Here is a 7,860-nt window from a genome sequence, read left to right as displayed (position 1 = left end):
TCCATGGTAAAGTGGGGGTGAATATCGATGGTTAAGAATCTTGTCATATTGTTATAAAATATTTAGATTGTGTAATAAGATATGATTTTTTGGCATGTGGTATTAATAAGCCATGGTATTAGCCCATTCTATTGTAACAAAGCCTATTCACAAGTTAATAATATCAATGACAAAGTGGGGGTGAATATCCATAATTAAGAATCCTGTCATATTCTTATAACATATTTTGATTTTGAAATAAGTTATTTTTTTTGGGAATGTGATATTGATAAGCCATGGTATTGTAACAAAGTCTATTTCCAAGTTAATAATATCTCTGGTAAAGTGAGAATGAATATCCATGGTTAATAATATTTTCATATTGTTATAAAATATTTTGATTGTGAAATAAGTTATGTTTTTAGAGCATGTGGTATTGATAGGCCATAGTATTGGCACATGGTATTATAACAAAACCATTTTTTTACAAGTTAATAATATCCACTATAAAGTGGGGGGTGAATATCCATGGTTAAGAATCTTGTCATATTGTTATAAAATATTTTGGTTGTGAAATAAGTTATGGTTTTTGGGCTTGAGGTATTGATAAGCCATTGTATTGGCTCATGGTATTGTAAATAAATCTATCCACAAGTTAATAACAAAATCAAAATATAACAATTTGAATTTTATTATTTTTATTATTAATTGAGCCAACATTTAGATTTTTGCACTCATCCCCATACTTTTGACTTTTATTATTATTATTACTATTATTCTTTAATTAAGCTCATATTTAGAATTGTTTACATACTTACATTACACCTACACATCTACTCTGTACTCTATAAATATTGTATTTATTGTTTTTTAGGGAGGGAAATTTTAACATTTTTGAGAAAATTCAGCCTTAATTTTGATGTAACAAAGCCCTCCTAATTCCAACCTTACTTTCTAAAACAAGTAGTATATTTTCAATTTTCATAGGGCGGAGGGAAAACTAGTAGATATTTTCACTTTTCACAGGGAGGGAGGGAAAACTAGTAACATATTTTCACTTTTCACAGGGAGGAAAAACGAGATTGAAGAGAGTTGTGAATTAAGGTTTCACCACTAGCATATTGATATCAAGCCCCACCATTAGATCTTCAATCCATTAATGACGCCCAAGTATGTTTCATTTCTAACCTCCCTGCATTTACACCCCACTTTTAGTCTTCTTCCACACAGGGAGGAGTACACACACCTCAGATCTCTGGTTCAAAATTCACTATTTTCACTTTTCACAAGGCGAGAGGGAAAACGAGATTGAAGAGAGTTGTGAATTAAGTTTTTACCAATAGCAAACTAATATTGAACCCCACCATTGGATCTTCAATCCATTAATGGCACCCAGGTATGTTTCATTTCTAACCTGGCTGCATTTCTACCCCACTTTTAGTCTTCTTCCACACAAGGAGGACTGGTTCAAAATTCACTATTTTTTACATCCTATCCTTTAAGTTTAAGAGTAGCATATTTTCACTTTTCACAGGGCGAGGGAAGAAGAGTGTTGTGAATTAAGGTTTTACTAGTAGCAGATATCGAACCTCACCATTGGATCTTCAATCCATTAATGGCCCCAGGTATGTTTCATTTCTAACCTCGCTACATTTCCACCCCACTTTTAGTATTCTTCCACACAGGGAGGAGTACACACACCTCAGATCCCCCACCATTAGATCTTCAATCTATTAATGGTGCCTAGGTATGCTTCATTTCTAACTTAGCTACATTTACACCCCACTTTTAATCTTCTTCCACACAGGGAGGAGTACACACACCTTAGATCTCTGGTTCAAAATTCACTATTTTTTTCATCCTTGCTTTTAAGTTTACTAGTAGCATACTTTCACTTTTCATAGGGCAGAAGGGAAAACGAGATGGAAGAGAGTTGTGAGTTAAGGTTTTACCTCTTCAATCTGTTAGCGCTTGAAATTTCACCTCAGGCTGAGAAAGGTAAACCTCAAGGCAACATCAAACCACTTAGCCTCGTAGCTAGCCCTATGGGGCAGGAGAGGGCTCTCTCTGGTTTATCTCGGTCAAAATCTTCAATGGGCGAGATAACCAATAGGGTAACACTGATTTTAGGCTAGTAAACTGATAAAAAGGGGTTTTTAATAAAATAACGGGGTTTTTCTGGGCTGCATGGGCAAAGTAACATCTTGAGCAGAGAAATGTAATCAAGAACACAAATTATCCCCTGAGGCAAGGTAGGCAAGAAATTTAACATCAAATTGAGATTAAATGGAATGGCAAGACTGGTGAGGAGCTGACAAGGGCATAGAAGATGAATCCTTGTCAAACAGAAGAAAACATTAAATATTGAACAAACTTAAAGGCAGAGCATACAAATGATGAATTCTACCTTAACACTTCATTTGTTCATGAAGTGAAATGAAACATAACAGTTTACATATGAAACAGAAGAAAAACTTATGCTAACTTTCATACCACAGGAATCTCAGAAGTCAGAGCTGTGTAATTTCATTAAAAATCTCTGTCAAGAACTGTACAATGAAGCTCTGTTACACACACCTCTCAGCACTCAGAATTCTCTCTCCCACTAACTTTTACAAATGATTTTTTAATACATTAAATAATCTTTTCTAGGGGAAAACAAATCGACCCCAAAACAGGGGCGTTGTTTCACCTGAAGCTACAAAAATAGAAAAGAATCTCTAAAGATAGAAAAGCCTTCCATTATTCCAGTTTCAATGACCCATGAAAACTAATCCCGGAGCGTATACTAACTAAAGACAGAAATAGGCAATCGGCCTTTGAATGCCACTTTGCAACTGCAGTCAAAAAATAGATCATCGGTCCCTGTTTCTCTGCTATGACAGGTGTCTTTGTTTTGCTTTAGGCGTATTTTGACTTGGCATTCTCATTGATAAGAGAAAACATCACGAAAATCAGGCACTAAACAGAGCAGCCACTATTTAATTAGAGGCTATCAGGTAACGCCCATGTCGAGGGTCAATTGCGCACATCACGTTCCTGGCGTTCCATTCGCTGTGCAAGTCGATTCGCAAAACCAATGCATAAAGCTTTCCTCAAGTTTTTACTAATGCCCCCATTTTCTCGTGAATTTTCTTTTGGCCGCACATCTAGAGATTCATTTGTTATTTTATGCATTATGGCCGAGAGTTGCTGCCTCACATCTTTGGAAAACATCATAGATCTCACCTGTTTGTCGAGGAGAATACATTTTCACATGATAACATTGCTGCGACCGTCAAAGTTTGAGATAAGCAGCCCATCTCATTTGCTGCTATCAGAGCCCTTGCAAGTGAAGGTTCCAATGGAAGCTCTGCCATTTGCCTTCCAATTTTAGTTATCAATCCACCCTCATCAATCGCATCAATTAGGTACAGTTGCTTTAAAGCATCCTCCAAGGACTCACATGGAAAGTCGCATGATCCTTACATGATGGCTGGTCAAGAAAATCAAAGTTAAGAACATCTACATCTGTAAGGTCCAATGACTTTAAATGAAGCACGGCAGTAGCAAGCGATGAACGTTGAATTTCAGGAATCGTTGCCTCAAGCAATTCATGCTCATACACAGATAATGGATAGAGCCTATAACATTTTCCAGGACGTGTCCTTCCAGCTCTGCCTGCTCGTTGATTAGCCAACTGTGTAAATGAGGTGCCAGTGTCAAAAAGGGCCTGAAAGTCTATTTTGACATTGGAATTTCCCACGTAAAAGTAATGTATTATAAAAAGGAGTTTTGCTTTGGTCTGAACTCCCTTTATCTCCAAAGGCAAACCTTCCAACAATTGAATCGCGTGGGAAACACATAGAGAAAGAATTTGATACAAGGCCTGAATTGTACAAAATGCTCGGGACAGAGATATTATCAATGCCAAGCCCAAGTAGACCATCAGGAGCCGCACCTTCTAGAAATGTGCCTGTTTGTACACTTCCACACCCAAACATGATAGGTGCCTTCACCGTTCCTTCTTGTGACCCATCTCCAAGATTCAGATAAAGAATATCCTCCACTAAAGTTCCTACAGTGGATGTATTTGCAGAAAGATATTGAACGATGTATGGGCATTGATCACTAGTTTTGGAGCATTCATTTTTTAATTGACAGAGAGTATTACTACAAGCAACTGACTTGCTTGTCTGCGAGGCTGATGGACTGTAAGTCTCAAAAATGATACCATTTAATCCATAGCTAGCTGCAGAAACAGGAGCGCACACTTGGCAATCACAAGGCACCCAGAACACATCACTGCCCGTGTCAAGTGCTACAAGTAATGTTACGTTGGGAGCACCCACTTGAACCATGGTGTAGAATAAATATCCCAACTGTGAAAGCTTCAATGTTTCATTCCCTTCCAGTTTAGGATTGTTTGCATAGACAAGGCCACCAAATAACTGTAAACCGAGGGAGCAATAGAGACACATTACGCAAAAGATGATGGCAAGATATGGTGTTAAACTGGGAATAAGGTTTTGTCCTTCACGCCAATAAGCATCAAAACCAAATGAAAGTATCTTAAGTGCCATAACTGCGGTCTCCTGCGTCCCCAAGACCTGGAACAATAAAACCGTTTTCACCCAGACCAAGATCAATAGTTCCAGTATAGACATGAAGCCCAGGAAATTTATCACTTAATTTTTTAAGTGCAGGGGAAGCAGCCACAGCCGAAACCACCCGTATATCTTTGGGATCAATTCCCCTGTCCTTCAGTAGATTAATTTTGGCAACAATTGTCCCACCAGTTGCAAGCATTGGATCAGCTACAAGCACACGAGAACCCTCTGGAAATCTTTCTGGCAGTTTTTTCAAATATAAGGTTGTTTGAAGTGTATTCTCATCTCTATAATAGCCAAAATGATATGTTTTTGTTGCAGGCAAAATAGATGCAGCATGCTCCACCAATACAAGACCAGCTCTCAAAACTGGCACTATCATCACGGGCTCTCTTGGATCAATAAACTCAACATATGCAACTCCTAGTGGTGTTTGGATCTCACCGCTAACAATGGGCAACCAATCCCCTTGATGCCTCATAGATAAGAAGCCTCCCCAGTTCTGCCATCGCGCTTTCTTATTTATCTTATGCAACAAGGCCGCAGGCATATGCTTGTCAAGAGATTAAAGTATGCTTTTCATTCCAGCGATTCCTTGGCTAAGTAACCAGATCTGAGCAACCAAATGTATGGAGAGTTGTATAACCAAATGACAACTGAAGACAGCTTCTAGACCAGATCAGACAAATGGACATGATTGCTGATGATGTTTTGTTTTCTTTTGTTTGTGCTTTTGCAGAGATAGGAGCTGAGGAAACTGCTGCCATTTGAAGAGCGGGAGAATAAATTACATATTCTAAAACAACACATTTAATGATTTCTTCTTCAAAACAGGGTTTTGAAGAAGAATCAATCTCACACCGACATAAGACGGAGTCTAACATCGGCTCCACTTGGGATGGCAGCTGCCGCCTCGTGGAGGTTCCAAGAACCGCAGAACTTTGGGAGAGCAGACAGTGCTTCCACCCATTGGGCAATGGAGTCATCATCGACACAACTGAAACTGAACTCAAACTGATTTGATCTCAAGACTGAAATGACTGAAAAACGACTTAACAATCTTCAAGCAAACTAAAACAAGATGCTGCCCTTATGGCTGCTTATTTATTTACAAAATCTACTCTAATCTGTTGTACAAACAATAGATCAGGTAATACTGAAATGCCAGATTAGCCATTCAAGTAAACCTGAGAATGATGCCGCTCGAGCATGCTTCCGCCAGGACACAAATGTAATTGTTGGTAGCCCTTCGTGCAAGTAATGACCCTGGTCATGGAAAAGACAGCCTGATCTATCAATCAAACTGAAAAACACGTCCATATATGCCGCAATAGGATCACGGAAGCCAGACTCTGTTGGCTGCCCCAACTCTGCAACACATACTTCTAGCTGCACACTGTCAATGTAAACATCTGTAGGCGATTCTATGATATCTTGTTTCGAATGAGGAAGGATTTCCAAGAACTTTTTAGGGTCTTGGAAATCATATGACTGAATTTTCTCATCTAATTCTTGAATCTCCTTTTTGATTCTTTCAACAATTAACTCACAAAATTTAGTTTTGAAGACCTTTGAAGATTTCAAGCATTGAAGCAAGGCACTGAAAACATCTTCATCAAATTCAGTATCTGCTAACTCCTTTCTTATTTTTTCTACAGCTTCACACAGGGTAAGGTTTGCCACATACCCTACCATTGCATGAATGGATCAGTGAGCGTTGGAATGTCTGGGTCGAATTGGAGTCGCCAGGTGAATGGTTCAGCCTGCATAAGTGTCTGACTGTTGTCCACCATCAGCATCAGATCTGCACCTCGATTGCATGTACTGGGACAAGACAATCAACAAGTCGAATGTTCTCCCCAGTATGGTCGCCAATATGTTAGTTCTTGAAATTTCACCTCAGGCTGAGAAAGGTAAACCTCAAGGCAACATCAAACCACTTAGCCTCGTAGCTAGCCCTACGGGGCAGGAGAGGGCTCTCTCCGGTTTATCTTGGTCAAAATCTTCAATGGGCGAGATAACCAATAGGGTAACACTGATTTTAGGCTAGTAAACTGATAAAAAGGGGTTTTTAATAAAATAACGGGGTTTTTCTGGGCTGCATGGGCAAAGTAACAGCTTGAGCAGAGAAACGTAATCAAGAACACAGATTATCCCCTGAGGCAAGGTAGGCAAGAAATTTAACATCAAATTGAGATTAAATGGAATGGCAAGGCTGGTGAGGAGCTGACAAGGGCATAGAAGATGAATCCTTGTCAAACAGAAGAAAACATTAAATATTGAACAAACTTAAAGGCAGAGCATACAAATGATGAATTCTACCTTAACACTTCATTTGTTCATGAAGTGAAATGAAACATAACAGTTTACATATGAAACAGAAGAAAAACTTATGCTAACTTTCATACCACAGGAATCTCAGAAGTTAGAGCTGTGTAATTTCATTAAAAATCTCTGTCAAGAACTGTACAATGAAGCTCTGTTACACACACCTCTCAGCACTCAGAATTCTCTCTCCCACTAACTTTTACAAATGATTTTTTAATACATTAAATAATCTTTTCTAGGGGAAAACAAATCGACCCCAAAACAGGGGCGTTGTTTCACCTGAAGCTACAAAAATAGAAAAGAATCTCTAAAGATAGAAAAGCCTTCCATTATTCCAGTTTCAATGACCCATGAAAACTAATCCTGGAGCGTAGACTAACTAAAGACAGAAATAGGCAATCGACCTTTGAATGCCACTTTGCAACTGCAGTCAAAAAATAGATCATCGGTCCCTATTTCTCTGCTATGACAGGTGTCTTTGTTTTGTTTTAGGCGTATTTTGACTTGGCATTCTCATTGATAAGAGAAAACATCACGAAAATCAGGCACTAAACAGAGCAGCCACTATTTAATTAGAGGCTATCAGGTAACGCCCATGTTGAGGGTCAATTGCGCACATCACATTCCTGGCGTTCCATTCGCTGTGCAAGTCGATTCGCAAAACCAATGCATAAAGATTTCCTCAAGTTTTTACTAATGCCCCCATTTTCTCGTGAATTTTCTTTTGGCCGCACATCTAGATATTCATTTGTTATTTTATGCATTATGGCCGAGAGTTGCTGCCTCACATCTTTGGAAAACATCATAGATCTCACCTGTTTGTCGAGGAGAATACATTTTCACATGATAACATTGCTGCGACCGTCAAAGTTTAAGATAAGTAGCCCATCTCATTTGCTGCTATCAGAGCCCTTGCAAGTGAAGGTTCCAATGGAAGCTCTGCCATTTGCCTTCCAATTTTAGT

At 38.8% G+C, this 7,860-nt stretch overlaps 1 pseudogene; it reads right to left on the bottom strand.

Annotated features, from left to right (window-relative positions):
• Positions 1-4,530: 4,530 nt before the first annotated feature.
• On the bottom strand, positions 4,531-7,749 carry LOC149189571 (uracil phosphoribosyltransferase pseudogene; annotated as a pseudogene).
• Between the last annotated feature and the right edge of the window lie 111 nt (positions 7,750-7,860).

The sequence above is a fragment of the Pinus tabuliformis genome, chromosome 3_1, assembly GCF_031772625.1.
Source record: "Pinus tabuliformis cultivar Carrire ecotype Pingquan chromosome 3_1, CPIR1, whole genome shotgun sequence".
Classification (NCBI taxonomy): Eukaryota; Viridiplantae; Streptophyta; class Pinopsida; order Pinales; family Pinaceae; genus Pinus; species Pinus tabuliformis.
The sequence above is the reverse complement of the archived record's forward strand: the minus strand, read 5'-3'. Positions and strand labels throughout refer to the sequence as shown.